We start from the raw sequence: 20,203 nt of genomic DNA, 5'->3' as shown, positions 1-20,203 counted from the left end.
AAAGTATACCAGAGAGTCTGGGTTTTTACTGTTCCTGTGGATTGTAGGAAAACTTTCAGAGAGTGTCATGCATTTCAAAGACAAAGAGAAGACACTTTGAGAAGGCACACTCTGTGATTGAAAGTGTAGACAAAAAAGTTGTGAAAGTTTTAAAATCTTTTCACATGCAGCTCTCTACTGTCTGTGGTGACTGCCTATTCCAACAGGGTCATACTGAAGAGTTAGCCTTTTTTTTTCTTTCCTGAGAATGTGGCTTTTAGAAAAAAAAAAAAAAAAACAAAAAAAAAAAAAACAAAAAAAAAAACAAAAAAAACAGCTTAAGTGTGAACCAATGCTTTAAGGGAACCATCCCAAAAGAAATAAAGCATATGTTTCAAATGCTGCCTCCATGAAACATAAACATGAAACTATTCACTTTCAAGGCACATATTTGATGAAACATATGGTAGTTTGCTAAGTTAGTATTTTAAACTAAGAATGACTAAAATTTAAGTTGCTGAGTTTAAATTACTTACATGTCATTAAAATTTTAATCACTTAAGGTTGTGTTTCATTTAGATAACATCAAAAATAAGGTAAGAATTAAAATAATTTGATCATCAGTAGGTTACTTAGTACATACTCTGGTTCATAATAAGTGACAAAATATGTTATTGCAGAAAACATTTTCATGATTGTCCTTACAGTTTTTCCATAACCAGATTTTTCAGTAAACATAACAAGATAGGCAGTCTTTAGAAATTATTCCAGTTCTAGCCTAAGAATTAGATTCTTGCCTGAAATTACTTCTTTGTTCTAGCCTAATATCAGATTCATGAAGCCCACTTCCTTGTCCTTGGCCAATGTCATATTCCTGTCAAGCAGCCCATTTCCTTGTCCTTGGCCCATGTCAGATTCTTGCCAAGCCATCTATTTGTCTTGCTTGTTCCTTGACTATTTGCATCTATTGTATTGCTAGTTTCTCAACCTTAAACTGACCTTAATACTTGCATGTAATTAAAATGTTATAAAAGCAAAAAGGAGGAAGGGGGATGGCATGGGGGTCTCTAGGGAGGGGAAATGGGGAAAGGAGATGACATCTGAAATGTAAATAAATAAAATGTCTAATAAATAAAAAAGTAACAACAACAACAAAATAGGATTCCAATTTAAAACAGCAGGAGCATCAGAAATATCAGTGTTATGTTCAACAGGTCTATAGTTGTAAGATGATTCCAATATTTCAGGGGACTCTTAGCATTTGAAAGGATTAAAGGTTTATCTATTGTATGTATATAATTAAAACATTTTTGTATATACACATGGGGCACTTGTGTACAAGTGATTGTGTGTGAGGTGGGCACTTCAAGGGATAACCATGAATGTTATGCATCAGGTTTCTCAAGAAGTGTTTATGATTTTTGTTTGGTTTGTTGTACCAATCACAGGATCACATGATCTACCACTGGCCTAGAACTGTAAAGGTGGGATGGATGGAATGGCCAGTGAGGCCCAAGGAATCTCCCCATTTCTACCTTGCTAGCACTGAGATTAGAGGCCATCTTTCTGTGTGTGGTTTCTGGAGATAAAATTCAGGTTCTCATGTTTGCATGTCAAACATTTTACAAACTGAGCCAACTCAATTCCTAAACTATTTTAGTATTTTCTAGACTGAAAAGAGAAAAAAAGTATCCATCTTGCCATTCACTATCACTCTGAAAAAAAAATACACTGCCTTTAGGAAAAATACATTAAATATTTACTGTGAACTATTATGAAATTTTGAATATCCAATGGAGATAGCATTATTCATCAGCAGTGTCTGTATTATTCTAAAGACTCATCTAACTCTTTAAAATTTTAAATGTAAAGGCTCTGTGCTATCCAATGAGGTTCTGTCCGGGTCTTTATTTTATCTTGGCAGCAGAGTCTCTCTTTACTGTTCTGAAAGAAAATCCATCATCTTGAAGTTTAAAGTCATTCTTCTATTTGTTCTAAGCAATACAGGTAAAAACTATTTTGGCTCAGGATGTGGCACCTATTCACAAAAGTTTTCACCTGGGGCCTCCTCAAAAATTTAGCTGTCCTCATTATTTCATTTAAAGGTTTCATGGTTGACACAGAAAGCTATGAGTAGAGGACATAATTTCTGAATGCCCAAGTAATATGTGAAAACAGGAAAGAATCCAAGGCGGAATGACACTTGCAGTGCACAATTATTGAATATTACTAATATTTATAACTCTCACAAACATTATGAACTTCGCAGAATGGACTACATGACTAAGGGATCACACTTCATCACAACAAAAGGTATTATAAATATATACATGTATTAATACTATTAATTTCTCCATTTTATCTCTAAAGCATATAACACACTTCAATATCTTCTGGAGGTTTTAGTAAGTAAATATCTTACTTCAAGAGATATTAGTAAGTAAAATTAAGTTTAAGTTTTCTTTTTGTAGCAGTATATCAATGCATAATTTCATCAACAGTATTTATATAAATAATCTTAAATAATCAAAATTTACTTGAAGTACTGTACAAATATTAATCCATATAATATACTCAATCCAATATACTCTGGGTAGTATTCTAAGCAGTTGAAGTACTTTTCAAGTAATCTTCACACAGTGATATAAATTTGACTATCAAAATAAGAAGTAAAAGGATTTGACCAGGGTTAAATAGTTGAAGTAATAAAAGTAGGCTTGTGATACAGTCATAGTAAAACTACAATGAGGACTCAATCAAAAGAAGTTGGGAGAAATAAACAATTACAAAATGGACTTATAAATTTTCTTTTTCATGTCCAAAGTTACATCTATTGTGGAATCTATGTACATGGTATCCAAACTCTGCAGGTAGAATATAATTTGGTTTTACTGTCCATAAGAATATAAAGAAGTTAACATGTAAAAATCATATAGGTTATGGCTTTAAAATTAGTTTCTTTTTATAAAAGGATAAAGTGCCATTAAAATTTATAAACCATTGATTTTATAGATACATTTCAATTTGTAAGAAAGAGAATATGAGAGCAAGATTTTATCTGTCAACAAAGAATGAAGATAGTCAAGTGCAAGTGTGAGTTTTATAGCTTGTATGTCAGGATCAGAATTTTTCACATTATAAACTTTCAAGTTTATAAATGACTACTTAGTTATGCTTGAGAAACAAGGTCTTCCTGGAATCCACTTATATTATGTATCAACAACTTTCTCATGAATCTAACTTTATTTTTCTTCCCAGAATTCAATGACTTGGCTATTACAATAAGCAAAACAATCTGAATAAGCATTCTGTATTCCTGTTAGTATTATAGAAAGTGTCAAGAGCCATAATGGGACAAGCTAATAATTAGCAAGTGATCATCCTAAAATGGCTTGCCTTAGATTATTATAACATCTGCGACAGGTGAGCCCTTATACAGCAAGGCTGTAAGGGACTTATTTTAGGAAAGATTCCTGCTATTAATATGCTTTTCCTATTATTATTAAATATATATATGAATCACTAAACAATAGCACACCCCTTTGGAGCAGATCTATGCAAATACACAAAGTTGTATTGTCTTGTGGTGATGCTATATAGACAAATAGATGACTTCTTAAGTCTTAATGATGATCCTATCAGAATTCCTAAAATTATATCAATGATTATTAAGCTCTTTTATAGTGGGGCTGCTATTAGGTCTCTTTCTGATAGTCAAAACTGTGATGAGAACTCTGCCAGTTTCCCAAGTGTTACTAGTTAATTGCTCTCAAATAGCAACCAGACTTTCTCCTACTCAGAGCACATATCAAGAGGTTGTAAAACAATTAACCAAAAGTCATTAAAAGGGAACTAATGATTTATTATAGGTGCTAGGACAGAAGATAAAATACTGCCTTGGTTTATCTATATAAAACTTTACTGTTGGGAGCCGACTTTAGGAGAAAGCTGCTAGATCAACTTTGCAGCCATCTGGAACCATATACCCTGACGAAAGATTTGGTTTTCAATAGCCTACAACAGCTGAAGCACACTCTGATATCCCACATATTTTGTGTTGCTGTTTACTGCCCCCAGCTGCAAGGTGCACTTGGTGGCCACGCCTGCAAGGCATGCAGTTCACGTGCTGTCCACGTGCTATCTACACCATACATGCTTATAAGGCACATGTGCTATCCACGCCTGCAAGGCATTGCGGTGCACATGCTGTCCACGCTATAGACGCCTGTAAGGCTTACGTCATATCAACACCTGCAAGGCACGTGGTATCCACGCGCCTACAAGGCACATGGCAAAAGCCTATAAATAGCTCAGAATTCCCTTCAATAAACGAGACTTGATCAGAATCTCTGTCTTGTCTCCATTCTTCGCGTCTCTTCCCCTTTATCCCCACTCTCTCTCTCTCGCTAGACCCTGACCCTCGGACCGGAACAGGCAGTACGGGCTGCAACACTTTACTAATAACTTAATTATAGTTTTAAACCTCCAGTAATCCTATGGAGTTAGACACATGATGGACGTTTCTCCTAATGTATATGCATGTAAACATTCTCTGTTGTAAACTATTTTAATTTATGATTTGATTTTTTTGGTGTGAACTTGTGGTGAACTTTGTAACATGTGATCATGTATTCTGAAAGATGTATAAGTACTGAGGACAAAGAGATGAGAGGAAGAGATACAATGGAGAGATCGAATAGAATATTTTAGCTTTCTTCACTTAGAGTAGTATATAGAATAGATTTTTTTCCTTTTCTCAGATAGAAGCTTTCCTTTCCCCCACTTAGGACCTTTCCACTTTTCCCCTTAGATAGCTTTCATAGGAAACTTTTTACACTTAGTAATAAACTCTATAATAACTTCTCTAAGTGTCTTTTTTTCCTGAGACCTCAGACTAGCAGGCATAAGATAGAGCCCAGGAGTTCTTGCTGAGATAGTACAAAGGCTATTTACTTAATCCTTTACTGTTTTTAGGATGAGGTGCTAAGTGCCAGAAACTGCAGTTTCTGGCCTCAGAGGATCACAGAAGGCAGGTCAGCTACAGTAGCATAGTATCATAGATAAGTAAACCTATAGCAACCCTAAATATACTGTAAGACCAAGTCTTACCTCCCCACCGATGCTCTTCCCACTTTGCTGCCTCAAGAAGAACTTGAAGAAGAAACTAGAACTTGAAGAAGAACTAACAGAAGAAAGAAGACTCCAAGACTCCCCCCACCCCCATGCCAGGGCTAGTCCCCAGCAAGAATGAATGGAAGAATGCCAGAATTGGTATCATGTTAGCTAATCTTGATTGACACTTGACACTTCCCAAGCTGTCCACAACTTGATTTTGAAGTCTTTCGATGTAATCATCAGATTGTATTCGCAGTAGATCAGTCAAGGTAACGATATTACTCAAGCATCCATAGAGGAAGGCCAGCTTCTCATAACATCACCTCTGAATCACATCTTGTTAACTGAAAATTAAAAACACTTTAAATGAATGTTTCAGGTAACTACTTGCACCTACAGCACACATATTTGTTTTTTTGGTCATTGTAATATTTTATTAAATTCAGTTTTGGTGAGCCCTCTTCAGCATAGGGAAATAGCAAGGGCTTTCTCTACTCTGAGTACAGATGGTGACATTCTGTGCAGAAAATGTCAACCAACCACAGCTTCTTCCTCCCAGCTGACATGATTTTGAGACAGCTCACCTACAGAGTCTCCCTACAGAGATTGGCTAACTTATCTCCTTGTTCAGTTGTATATAATAGGTCTGTTTCATCGTTCATCTATATACAATAAAATACCTAGTATTCAGGCTGTTAATGCTTCCCCATCATAGTGCACACTCTTCCCAATCCCAGCTTTTCTGTATGTGTGTCTGTTGTTTCTTCTTTCAGTTACTCTAGAAAGGTCAGTACTCAAAGCCATACAGGCCACTGCATGACATTCTGTTCTGTGTATCTACATATGTACAGTCTCAGGGTAGACCTAAAATAAATATCAGCAAGTCCAAGTGTGATAGGATTGGAAGCACATGGTTAATCTGTGATTCCTATGGGAAAGCTTTGATTGATGAAGCACATCACCAAAATTTCAGGGGAAAATATCATAGTTAACAACCTTAACCTTTATAGCATAAAAAGATTGAGAAACAAAACTACTTGAGATAGAAAAGCCCCAGGTGCCATTAAATATGCTTGTGAATGTCAAGGATATGGAATTTTGAAAGCTAAACATACTAATCACAAAGTCTGTGGTCCTAATTTTCCAAAAAGCTTATACCCAAGGAAACTGATTAATTTATAAAGGTATCAAGTGATAAACTTTTTGTGACTCAGGACCCAGTTCCTAGTCTCTTCATTCCATTCCAAATTAAGATTTGCAAGTCTCTCACAATCAGTAGTTAATAAATGTTTCATTGTATAATTAAACAAATGAGTATGGCTAGAAGCATTCTTAAACTGAGTACAAGAAATTGAAAGTGCAGCTCAGTACATTCATCATTGCGGGGATGATTACCTGCCCACAGTCCTGAGGCATGCTCTGTGGAGGACAGTGAAAGATGAGCACTGGCGTTCCAACAGTACAGCAGCCAGAGTGAGGCCAGACACTTGCACAGATGTCTGCAATGCAGAGAAATAAAGAGATTTGCATGATAGTGGTTAAGAAAGCAGCCTTTGGAGATGCATATGCTGGGTTGAATGCAGATTACTGCTGTAGCTGCATGATATTGGTCTAGCCAATTTTTCATGAAGATATAGAAGATTTATGTATATGGCCCTCCAGTGAAAAACTTGTTGCCCCAGCTCTTCAAAGTGTTAATGGCCAAAGCAATGAGGAATTCAATGAACTTTTCAGACTTATCTCCCATGCTCTTACTACCCTTCACATCCACTGACTTCCTGAGTAATGCCCAAATTTAAGCTGTAAGCCCCACCTGCCCATGAACCAGGTAACTTGCTAAAATGCTGGAAATTGTAGTTTTTGGAAAATAGCAAAGGCTCATCTGTAAATATGGTGGCCTATAGCTTTGTTCTTATAAACCCCTTCCAAAATGTGGTTCAAGGTTATTCTTAGCTGAGAAATTTCAAGGAATGATTTTGATCAAAGTCCATCTCTTGATCAGTATTTACTATTTAATTAAGCTTAATATAAATTCAGCCAAAAATGATGGACTTGGCTTTTCTCTGGCAAATTTCAGGGTTAACACCTGTTGTGTAGCTCTTTCCTTCCAGTTATGAGGCTCAGGAAGCCCCTTATTTACAAGATTTACAAGGGTCCTCCTCACACTCTACTCAATCCCAGCTTTTCCTCAAGGTTTACATCAATAACAATTCCTAAGAGGAATTTCTATCCTGCCAAGATGTCCTTGGTTTTTCCACAGCATCCTGGGCATGTGAGCTTCATAGGATATCACTGATGTTAGTCTTCTTGGTGATATATTTGTATTGAATCATTTCACGTTCCTATTGGTAATCTCAGTAAGCTAAGAATGGGCGGAACCATTTCCTAATTTATTGTTGGTACTTTTAGAAGTGACTAGATAGCTGTTCACATCTCCCAAGAAAAAGTCATTTGATGCTCCCTAAGGCTAGAGTAGCAATGTGGTATCAGTTGGATGTTGACCCAAGCTGTGCCAATTCTGAGTTTCACTGGAGCCCCAGGGCTCCCCCTGAAAATTCTTGAGACTTCCCATACGGAAATGAAGCTAGATCCCTCCTTCATTTTCATTTCAGGAATTGAGATATACACACTAATCTTCGACTTAATGGTGTACTCTTGTTAATAACTATGAATAAAATTTCTTGTTCTGAGCTTATTTTTACTCATTCTGATTTAGATGTGAAAAACTGTATCTAACAAAATTATGCTAATAAAAGGGAGTCTGATGTCATAAGGGCAAATTATTTAATGAACTAACATAGATGACTTCTTGGCATAATAGTAAAAGTCAATTTGTTTAATAATAATTATTTTTAAAATTGCTATTAGTTAAGTTTTTCTTTATCTTGATACATTTAAAAAGATTTTTGTCAGTGATATAGTATACTAATTTATAAACAACGATTTGTCTATTTGCATTTGTTATTCTGTCATTTTTAAAATGCTTTTGATAATTCTTAAGTATTAGTAAAATAATTTGTGATTAACTATAACTTATTCCATAGTCGATTTACAATTATAATTATATTAAGTTAAAATTGCTGAGTTAAAATTACTTCTTAATTAATATGAAGATACGTGTCTTTCTCAGCCCTAAGAATTAAAAGCGGGATGATAAAGTGTTCAAGGATATCCTCGGCAGCTTTATGAGATGAAGATCAATATGGGCTGCAGAAGATTCCATCCTAAAATACCCTCCAATTACTATTATTGTTATCATTATTATTAACATATAAAATATATACTTAAAGGTATTTTATGAGGTGAGATTTTAGACATTGAATCTTGTCCCTGAATGCTTATCAATACTACCATTGTCAGGAACTAAAAAAGGATGTCAACAGAATATCTTAATTTCAATGTTAAAAAACTTTGAACCAATGTAATTGATTCCATTCTTATTTCTGTTCATCACTACAAAATTTATCTTATGAGAACATTGGGTTCTTCTTTGCTTCCTTATCATTTACCTAACACTTACTGTGGGGGTGATTTATCTTTTAAATCCATTATTTATTAATCTTCTTTTTTTACTGTTCAATGCATGTATATGATACATGTATAATAGTCTAAGTTGTCCAGGTATTGATTTACATCTTCATGCTATTTCTCAAATTGGTTTTTTCTTCCACGCAAACAAGCCAAACAAACAATGTTATGATGAATATGCGTTGTGATTTTCTTTTTAAATTTTTTTCCTCCTCCAACATTTGAACACACATTACATGTCAAAAGGAATTTCCTGCCTTATGATTCTAGTACTAAAGCTTCCACAATTGCCTAGATATGCAGCAAATAAACCCATTTCTTTTTTTTCTTTTATTGGATATTTTATTTACATTTCAGATGTTACCCCGTCTCCCCATCCCCCCACCCAGAAATCCCCATCGCATCCCCCTCCTCCTGCTTCCATGAGGATGTGCTCCCACCCACCAACCCACTCCCACCTCCCTACCCTCGAATTCCCCCACCCTGGGGCATCCAGTATTCACAGGACCATGGACCTTCTCTCCCACCTATGCCGAACAAGGCCATCCTCTCCTACATATACAGCTGGAGTCATGGATCCCTCCCTATGTGCTCCCAGGTTGGTGGTTTAGACCCTGGGAGCTCTGGTTGTTTGGTATTGTTGCTCACCCTATGGGGCCACAAACCCTTTCAAATCCAGAACCCCATGATCAGTTCAATAGTAAGCTGTGAGCATCCACCTCTGTATATGTCAGGCTCTTGCAGACCTCTAAAAAGACTGCTATATCAAGCTCCTGTCAGCATGCACTTCCTGACATCCACATCAGTGTCTGCCTTTCGTGACTGCACATGGGATAGATACCCAGGTGGAGCAGTCTCTGTCCCACACTTTTTCTCCATATTTGCTCTTATGAGTATTTATTTACTTCTAAGAAGGACCAAAGCACCCACACTTTGGTTTTCCTTGTTCATGAGCTTCATGTAGTCTGTGAGTTGTATCTTGGGTATTGCAAGTTTTGGGGCTAATATCCAATTATCAGTGAGTGAATACCATGTGTGTTTTTTTTGTGATTGGGTTACCTCACTCAGGGTGACTACCCATTTGCCTAAGATTTCATGAATTCATTGTTTTTAATAGCTGAGTAATAAATACTCCATTGTGTAAATGTACCACATTTTCTGTATCCATTCCTCTGTGGAAGGACATGTGGGCTCTTTCCAGCTTCTGGATATTATAAATAAGGCTGCTATGAACATAGTGAAGCATGTATCCTTGTTATATGTTGGAACTTCTTCTTGGTATATGCCTAGGAGTGGTATAGCTGGGTCCTCAGGTAATGCTATGTCCAATTTTCTGAGGAACCATCAGACTGATTTCCAGAGTGGTTGTACCAGCTTGCAATCCCAATAAACTCATTTCTTATTCAGGCTCAGTGACTTAAAACAAAAGGAAAGGTAGAGGGAACTGTATTTGGTACAAGGAATCCAAGTGAATATGAGAAATACCATCAAAGGCAAAACATGCAATCTTTTTAAGCCTCAATTTTTGTATTCTGTGTCAGCTATTTTCTTATAAACCTTATTAAATTGCTCAAATAGCTTGTTTACCCACAAGAAGATGAACTTGTTCTCAAATTAATTTCTACTTGCAAATAAAATTCATTGTTTCAAATTTTAGTTCTTGCAAATACAGTACAGAATATTTTCAAAATATTTTCAGAATACACACAAAATATGTATTTAAATGTATTTAATGAGTTGATTTTAGACATTTTTCATTATCCCTGAACTCTTATCAATATTATTATTGTCAGGAACTAAAAATGGATGCCAATAGAATATCTTGATTTTATTGTTGAAAAACTCTGAATCAATGTAATTGATTCCATTCTTATTTTTGCTTATCACTGCAAAACATATCTTATGAAAATATTGGAATTTTTCTTTGTAAATTTCCTTACCACTGGCCAATGTCTCAACCATGAAATTTTATCATTTGTATCTCATGTGCCCAAGTAAAGTTTAACTGTCAACTTGACACAGTGCAGATTTACAACAAAGGGTAATCAACTAAAGATTGATCAGCTTAGAATAGTCTGCAAGCATGTCTATAGAGTATTGTATTGTCTTGTCTATTAATTTATAGAGGAAGTAACTACCTCACTGCTATGAGTGATACAATTCTTTGGCAGGTGTTGCTGAGGTACACAAAACAACTAATTGAGGCAGGCATGAGCACTTGTGTGGCAGAAATGGGTGTACATTTGTGAGTATGAGGTCAGCCAGCTAGCTTATATTCGCAAGTTTTAGGACAACATGAACTACATAATGAGGTCCTGTGACTAAAATAAAATCAAATCTACAACTAAAAAGATTAGCTGAGCATAAGTGAGCTTGAAGCACTCCCTCATGATGGTTTCTGAGTCAAGTTTCTGTTAGATTTTAGTTTGAATTCCATTCCTCAATGATGGGCTATGACTTGGTAATATAAGCCAAAGAAACATTTTCCTCCCTTGCATTTTTCAATCACAGCAACAAAAAGGATGCTATAATAACACCAAATATTTTTTCTTGCTCATTTTGTTTTTAGATTACGTGGGGGATCAACCTCTGGCCTTTATTTATCATACTTATCAACCTCTTCTGGTATTTCCTGAAGCTTTCAAACATAACAAAAACATGATTATTTTTGTATATTTGTCATTGTATTGACTCAATTCTAATTGACAGTTGTATACTCATGGTGCAAAACTATGTTTGCGTCTGACATATTTTAGCCTAATTTTTCTCATTTAATTAAAAAACTTTCCAGATATTAATATTGAGTTTCTTACTATATTTCTCAATTACCCACGTCAGCATTTAAATCCCCACCCCCCCAACTTTCTCATTTTTATAACTAGTCTTTCAGCAAGTTACATCAACTTAGAACATCTTCCTGATGGACATCCTGGATGAAGAGGTCATAACAGTTTTGGAATATGAGATAATCAAACCATTTTAAAAGAATTAAATTGTAGGGGAATTCTTTTGCCTTCTTTGAGGAACCTTTCCTCCTACTGGTTTGCCTTGTTCAGTCTCAATATGAGGGGAGGTACCTAGTCTTACTTCAACTTGATATGCCATGGATGACTGACATCCATGGGAAGCCTATCTTTCTTCTGAAAAGGAGGAGTGGATAGGGTGGGTGGAAAAAGGAGGTGGGGGAGGGACTAGGGAGAGAGGAGGGAGGGAAAACTGAAGATGTCAGAAAGCATAAAAAAGAAAAAGGGAAGGAAGGAAAGAAGGAAAGTCAACAAGAAAAAAAAGGAAGGAAGGAAATAAATGTATTTATATGAAAAAAGAATTGAATTGCAAAGTAGAGAGCTGTTAAGAATTGTCTGTTCAGTTAAAAAGACACATTTATCCTAATTTAAACCAAAGTATACTTTTATAAAAACATAAAATAGTATCTCTCTATTATATGAAAAATCAGCCATTCAAGCCAGTTTATGTTAAGAAAACATGAAAATGATATGGATATTCCAGTCAGATAAACATGGCTGGAGCTAGAAATCTATGAGTCAGTACAACATGGCTGGCACAAGATGTCTAATGACCCAGAATTAAAAATTAAATGTAATTTACTATGTAAGTATTTTTGGCAGAACTTTCTGTTACCTTTGGGTTTTATAGAAATATGACCTTAAGGTCAGAAGCCTGACCCATTATCTTACCTTTGCCAGCCTGCCAGTGTGCTTGTCTGTATGCTTGGTATGCTGCCTCTGTGCCATTCACCTGTGTGTGGTTATGTTCTAGTCCTGTGCCAACATATCTCATAGTAGCTGCTTGCCTAGCAGTCTTAGCCCACAATGAATGGCAAAATTTGACTCTGAATTCTAACATTTTTTTCAACCTTAGTTACCTCATCATCAGAGTGTTCAACTTTATTTTTACATGTCAGTTTAAATTAATTTAAATTTAAAGTAATCTTTGTTAATCAAAATTTCGAGATATCAAAAAGCTCAAGGTATAATGCTAGAATATTTTAACATGAGGCACGAGTACAATCTTACAGTCAAACTGAAAAAAAATATTACCATCTGAATTTGTAGAATCTGCATGTGCTTAAAATACCCTTCTACATTATGAAACATAATTAGAATAATGTGGTATCAAGAAACATGTCTCTATATAGTTATTAACAAATTTAGTGTATAAATTCCTTGCACATCAATTACTCAGACCCTTTCTATAAAGTTTATAATGTGTAACTTGTTTACAGTATAACAGTACAGTTTAATTAAAAGATAGGCTCTTTATTTTACCCTTGTAAGAACTTTAAGAAATATTGTAATTTGAAGTTTGTGCTATTATGTAGAATGAAGTGTGTTATATAAAAATATTGATTCTTTGCTTCTGTTATTAACATTCAAAATTCAATATATGGACAGGAAAAGTTTAAATTATGAATATGTAAGTATCTTCATAGACATTTAGTAGAGACCTGAAGCCAATAGTGAGGCATGTGGGGGTATTTGTGGGTTAATAAAAAATTTACACACAAAACAATAGTTATAGGAGAACTGAGGGCCTAGAGAAAAACTTGCTTAGAAAGAAGACAATGCGAGCATGTTTAGTAATACTGGAATAAATATAAATCGCCTCAACCATCAATAGAGAAAATAATTACAGCATCAAACCTCAAAAGATATGTCATAAAATACATTTTGGAATACATTTTCTTTGGAAAAGAGGAGAGATGACTCACAGTCCTTAAGAGATGTATAAATTACATTTATAATCAACTACTTACTAAGGCAAGTTAGATGGTTATTCATTTCATATGTCTATCAAAATGATGAGTGCAATTAGAGATACCTCACAAGTGGGTTACATTTCTTATTGCAATGACACACATACTAAGTATTTCCAGCATCTAAGATTTTATTGACTATGTATCCATAATTAGCAAATTTAAAATTGATCTCTCGGATGCCCTAGAATTATTAAGCCTGGAAGACCAAATCAAAACAAAACAAACAATGTATAAAAATCTATAAATACTATCATGTCTTTCCTTTTTAGATAGTGGGTTCATATAAATATGTACCTACTAATACAAGTAAAAGTAATATTCTTCTCAGGTAAAACATGATGCATGGCCTTGTGAGCAGTTGGAAACTGATTTCAAAACTGTTGATTTCAGAACTGTGGTTTTTTATTTATTTGTTTATTTATTTTTATTGGATATTTTATTTACATTTCAGATGTCATCCCCTTTCCCCATTTCCCCGCCCAAGAAAACGTTTATCCCATGTCCTCTTCTCCTTTTTGCTTTTATACGATTTTTTTTAATGTTAATCAAAGGTTTTATAAGTTTGGCAATGCTCAATATCAATCAAAAGTGTAACTAAATAACCAACCTAGATATATCAACTATCTTTGACTGGCAGAGACATGGGAACATCCGCCTCCATGCCCCCTCTTTCTCTCTCTCATTACTTAGCTCCTCTTCTCCTTCTTCTCCTCTTCTCCTTACTCCTCCTCTTCCTTTCCATATTCCTCCCACATTAGCTCCTCCTACATATCACCCTTCCTGTTAAAATAAATTTTTTCTTTTAAAATACAATTAGCACATAACTATACTAATTTGTGTCAGTAAGGTGCAAGATAGACCTAATACCCAGTCCATCATTTTGTTGACTAAACAGAACCTCTGTCATCTATCCTAACTAAAAGACTTAGTTCTGATACTAGTTTTTTTCTTGGCTTTAGAATGAATGTCAGCTGAAAACCATCCTCTCAAATCTTTTCTCTCAAAGTAAATAGCCAGGGTTGGCTATGAGACTATAAGTTTTCAACCCCATCAGAAATCCAGAATGACTGAGTTAACTGACATTATAAGAAGCACAAAGCATAGCTTCTAAAACATAGCCAACTAATAGAGACTGTTGAATACCTGGACAGTCCCTATACTACAAAAGTTTGGAGCATCCGATCTTCAGCCTTCTGGCCCAAGATCATCTAACAGACCTAGTGATGCAGAATTATTAAGGGCTGATTACTCTGTCTTGGCAGATATAATCAGAAGACTAGATTCCAGAATTCAAAGAAAAAATTATCTTGATACTAAAATTTGTTTTGAGAATTGTATATTGCAGAATACACAGCCTTGGTGTATCTACTCATCAAGCAAGCTGAGCAGACCTGCTTGAACCTCTGAAGCCCTGCTTATTTAAGCTGGATGCAGTGAAGACACAGCATCAGAGGCTTATCAATTTACTCTTCCCCCTGCCCCTCTTTTAATATCTCAATGCCCACAATCAGCTTGAAGAAGTTAATGAAGAGTCAGTGCCCCTATTCCCTGGGCTTGAGGACTGAGGTGGTTAATATTGGGCTGTATTTCTAGGGAAAACTTGTGGTTTTGTTGGAACAGGGAGGATTAGCTAGGATTTATTGCATAGCCATAACCTATTGGTAGAAATAAATATAATTATTATTAAGATGAAGTTATAATTTCTTAAATGGCACAAAATTTACTTTGATTTCAAATTTAATCTTTTCATTGGTACAAGCTTCTTATTGATATAAAAGTCAGATGAATACTGTTATTGTCATAGGCATTATGCCTATATAACATATTTAGGAATACAAGGCTTAGAACCAGTCCTTTTTTAACTTTTCTAACTGATTTGAGATGGTTAGCCTGTGAGTTAAGGACCTATAGCAAATTCATGGCTTTATTTGTTTATTGTTAGGTAGTTTCTATATTTTATTTATTTAGAAATAGCTGAGAAAAGTTAACAGAAAACAGGCCAGATTGCCTTACATGGATAGTTGGTTTTCAAAACGTCAGAAGTCCACAGAATTGACGTTACAAACATTTCTGTATTAATGTTCATTTTGATTATAGACCTATCTGCTCCTGACAGCTTCCTGTCTTGGATTCTAAGAAGAAATTTGAGCATCTTTGGAGTTACTTCAGTTGTGGTGAGACAGCCACTAGGCAAGAATTGCCTCTTGTCATCTACAAACAAATCACTGTCCAGAAAAGGACACACTTGCTGAATAGTCGACTGATTATATCTGCCAAGACAGAATAATCAGCCCTTAATAATTCTGCATCACTAGGTCTGTCAGATGATCCTGGGCCAGAAGGCTGAAGATCGGATGTTCCAACGTTTTTAGTATAGGGACTGTCCAGGTGTTCAGAGGTCTCTATAAATTGGCTAAGTTTTAGAAGGTATGCTTTGTACTTCCCATAAATTCTGTTAACTCAGTCATTCTGGATTTCTGATGGGGTTGAAGACTTACAGTCTCATAGCCAATCCTGGCTATTTACTTTGAGAGAAAAGATTTGAGAGGATGGTTTTCAACTGACATTCATTCTAAAGCAAAGAAAAAGCCAGGATCAGAACTAAGTCTTTTAGTTAGGAGAGATGGTAGAGGTTCTGGTTAGTCAACAAAATGATGGACTGGGTATTGGGTCTATCTTGTACGTTACTGACACAAATTGGTATAGTTATGGTCTAATTGTATTTTAAGAGAATAGTTTTATCTTAATGGGAAGGGTGATATGTAGGAGGAGCTAAGGTAGGAGGAGTAAAGAGAAAAAGAGGAGGAGTAAAAAGAGGAGGGGCTAGGCGACAAGAGCCTGGAAGGAGAACATGGAGGCGGATGTTCATGTGTCTCTGCCAGTCAAAGATAGTTGATATATCTAGGTTGGGAATTGGGTTACACTTCTGATTGTCTGAGCATCTTGTAATTGAGCATTACCAAACTTATAAAGCCTTTGATTAATATTAAAAAGAATTGTATAAAAGCAAAAAGCAGAAGGGGGGATGAGATAAGGGTTTCTAGGGAGGGGAAATGAGAAAAAGGGATGGCATCTGAAATGTAAATAAAATATCCAATAAAAAAAAGAAAATGAAAAAAAATAGAAATTTAAATTTTCCTACAACCTGTATCATATTTTTGTCTTAATGATAGACACTTGTATTGTTACAGAAAATTCTAAGAATACTATTGAAATAGCTGAAGTAGTAGTTTCCATGACTATACGGATTAACCAAGTACACACTAGCTGAAAATAGAAAGCTCACAAGAATTATCTAATCTGTAGTCTTCATCTTTATCACACAAAATCTTCTTTACTGCTGGTTCCATTATTCATTCACAGCTTCTTCTAGGCATGGGTGAGTTGTGAACCTCAGAACCCTTTTTATATTTATGACTCACAGGTACTACGATGTATCTTTTGATGTTTCCTGTGTCCGAATATCAGGTGAGCAGTTTCTCTTTAAAAGACAGAAGGCCTGATGCTGAAAATGTAACTGTGGGGTATGTCACCAAAGATGAAATTGTTTTAGTGTTCTGAATTTTCCAAATGTTTCTATGCAGTCTTTTATGATGTTTATTTTTTAAAAAGTTCTACTAAAACATTTCCATCTTTAATGTCAATAACGCAGTTTATTGTTGGTTTTAAGACTATTTCATGGTTAACTGGGGAACTAGGTTGGGGGTGGGAGGGCTCATGGACAGGGATTGGTGGTGAAAGACCCCTGTCATGTATTCCAGATAACTGAAAACATCCTTAAGCTGCAGGTGCCCTGCAGGGCCTCCTAGGAGAGTCACTAGTCAGCAGGACATAAGAAGAACCAAAGCCCAGTGGCCCTGGATCCTCCTAGTTTTCCCACTCCTCAGCAAAATCTGCTCGCCTGTGAGTCATCACTAACAGCCTTGGATAGTAAACTTGGATTAGATATAAGAGTCTATAAAAAAGGATCCAGTTTCTGGTATGCACCTAGACCTCAGCAGTCAAGAAACTGCACATTGCATGTGTGTGTTGCCACAGCTCTTTCTGCCTTCTAAGATGCTGGTTGTAACCCAACATAAGTGAGATGCCCCACCACTACTTCCTCATTTACCACTGCCCGGTGGAACCCCAGCAAGCCTAGCAACCAAGGACTGGCCTGTCAGAACTCCAGCTTCCTTCTCACCTATACCTGAAGCAGTCTCAAATCAGTCAACCTTGCCCTACCCCACAGCTCTGCCTGCCTCCCAAGAGACATGCTCAAACCTGAGACACACAACTCTGTCTGCCTCCCTGAAGGCCTGCTCCAACTCAGAACAATCAGGCCCACCCCAATGATAACTAGATGTTGAAAGGCTAGTTCAAGAATATAATCAATAGAAGCAAATACAATATGACACCATCAGAACCCAGCTCTCCTGCCACAGCATGTCGTGAATATCCTACCACACCTGAAGAGCAAGACAGTGACTTTAAATTACATCTGATGAAGATTATAGAAGCATTTAAAGAGGAGAAGATATAAACAATTTCATCAAAGAAATACAGGAAACCCCCATCAGAGAGATAGAAGCCCTTAAAGAGAAAACAAAGTCCTTAAAGAAATGCAAGAAAACACAAGAAATAAGGGAAGATTCTTCCCAAGATGAGTGGACAGAAGGAAATAGTCAAACACAGGGATGAAATCAATCAACTGGAAACAAAGAGATCAAGACAAAGAATCAACGAACCCAAGAGCTGATTCTTTGAGAAAAGCACAAGATAAACAAACCCTTATGCAAACTAACTAAAAGGTAAAGTAACAGTACCAAAATTAGCAAATCAAAAATGAAAAGGGAGACATAAAAACAGAATCCTGGAAAATTTACAAAAACAACAGGTCTTACTTCAAAAGCGGGTACTCCACAAAACTGGGACATCTAAATGAAATGGATGAATTTCTAGACAGAAATCACATACCAAAGTTCAATCAAGACCAGGTAAACTAAACAGTCCCATAAGCCCTAAGGAGATCAAGGGGATACAAACTGGAAAGGAAGAAGCCAAGCTATCACTATTCACAGATGATGATAGTATATATAAGCTAATCCCAAAATTCTACCAGAGATCTTTCATAGCTTATAAATAGCCCCAGCAATGTGTCTAGATACAAAATTAATACAAAAAATGAGTAGGCTTCCTTTATAGAAACAAAAAATGGGCAGAGGAATAAATTAGGAAAACAACACCTTTCACAGTAGCCACAAATAATAATAATAATAATAATAATAATAATAATAATAATAATAATAATAATAAATATCTTGGTGGTGGTCAGGATCTCTAGGAAGTCCCAGAGACCTGAAATAGGGGAAGTCCCACATTGGGGACATGGATCTTGAAAAGATCACCTCCTATAGCCAAGCAGGACCCCCAGTGGAAGGATAATGACACCAACCCACCCACAAATCTTTTGATCAAAATTTTGTCCTGTCTGAAAGAAATGTAGGGATGGAGCAGACAATGAACGAAATGCCAACTAATAACCTGGCTCAACTTGAAACCCATCCAATGGACAAGCACCAAACCCTGACATTATTAATGGTACTCTGCAGTGTTTATAGACATGTGCCTAGTATAACTGTCCTCTGAGAGGCTCTACCCAGCAGTGGAATGAAAATGATATAGATACCTACAGCCAAACAGTAGATGGAGGTTGGGAACACTTATGGAATAGTTGGGGGAAGGATTGAAAGACCTGAACATGAGGAGACCCCACAGGAAGATCAAAACAGTCAACTAACTTGGACCCTTAGCTTGCAGAGACTGAGCAAAGAACATACACAGGCTGAGACAAACACCCCAGCACATATGAAGAATACATACAGCTCAGTCTCCATGTCTGCCTTGTCTGGCCTCAGTGGGAGAGGATCTGCCTAATCTGGCAGTCTTGATGTGTGTGTGGGTTGAGTGCATACTCAGGAAGTCCCACCCTCTCAGAGGCAAAGGGGCAGGAGGATGGGGGAAAGACTCTGTGATTGAGGGACAGAAAGGGGTAGCAGGTATGGGAATGTAAATAAGTAAGTAAATAAAAAATAAATAATACTATTTTATTGGTGTAGTCAAATTACAAAGTCCAAATCCTATTTTATAGGCTCTGTTTGATAAACAACCCAATACTTGAACATATCGACTTCAGTGGCCTTCAAGTAAAATACTTTTTCATTAGTTTATGACCCAACAAAGCCATAGAATTTCATAGATTAACTCCAACAAATTAAATCATAAGAGTCAAGAAAAAGAATTATCACAGGAGTAGCTGTTATCCTCAATGACCAAGGTATCTGTTCCTTTATTTCTCAGATTCAAAGTCTGGTGGGTTAAGATGATTTCTTAACATAAGCACTGGCACGTTTCAAGGGAACTCTTTATCCAGTTGTGTAAGGGCAAAACTGGGCATAGTTGAGTCCTATGAGAACTTAAGACAATATGCTGACATCATAGTCTAGTGCCACAGACCGTATGGGCCAAGAGACTAGGAGAAAAGCAAATTTTCTTCTTTGGCTAAAGGAACATAGCAATAAAATAACTATGTTCTGTTATATCCATAGATAAGTGTCTCAACCATCATCAAAAAAGCTTCCTTCTGCAGTAGATGGAAAGAAACATAGAGACCTACAACTAGACAATGTTCAAAGTGTGAGAGAACGTGAAACACTCAGTCCAACATGTGATGTCTTTATCAAGACTTTCCTCTCAGGGCTCAGGGCACTATATGTTAGGTGGAGCAGAAAGATTGTGAGAGCCTTTATGAATGAAACATATCAA

At 36.1% G+C, this 20,203-nt stretch overlaps 1 long non-coding RNA gene across 1 annotated transcript in view; it reads right to left on the bottom strand.

The window, feature by feature from the left end:
• Positions 1 to 5,114: 5,114 nt before the first annotated feature.
• The window catches only part of LOC143441887 (uncharacterized), a 148,713-nt gene continuing 133,624 nt past the window's right edge, over positions 5,115 to 20,203 (bottom strand). The window contains exons 3-4 of the long non-coding RNA XR_013109631.1: positions 6,490 to 6,593; positions 5,115 to 5,438 (exon numbers count right to left, since the gene is read on the bottom strand). This is a non-coding gene — a long non-coding RNA (uncharacterized LOC143441887). The remainder of the gene's footprint in view (positions 5,439 to 6,489; positions 6,594 to 20,203) is intronic.

This window comes from Arvicanthis niloticus, chromosome 4 (genome assembly GCF_011762505.2).
Source record: "Arvicanthis niloticus isolate mArvNil1 chromosome 4, mArvNil1.pat.X, whole genome shotgun sequence".
NCBI classification, from domain to species: Eukaryota; Metazoa; Chordata; class Mammalia; order Rodentia; family Muridae; genus Arvicanthis; species Arvicanthis niloticus.
Note: the sequence above shows the minus strand (reverse complement) of the source record. Positions and strands in the feature narration are given on the sequence as shown.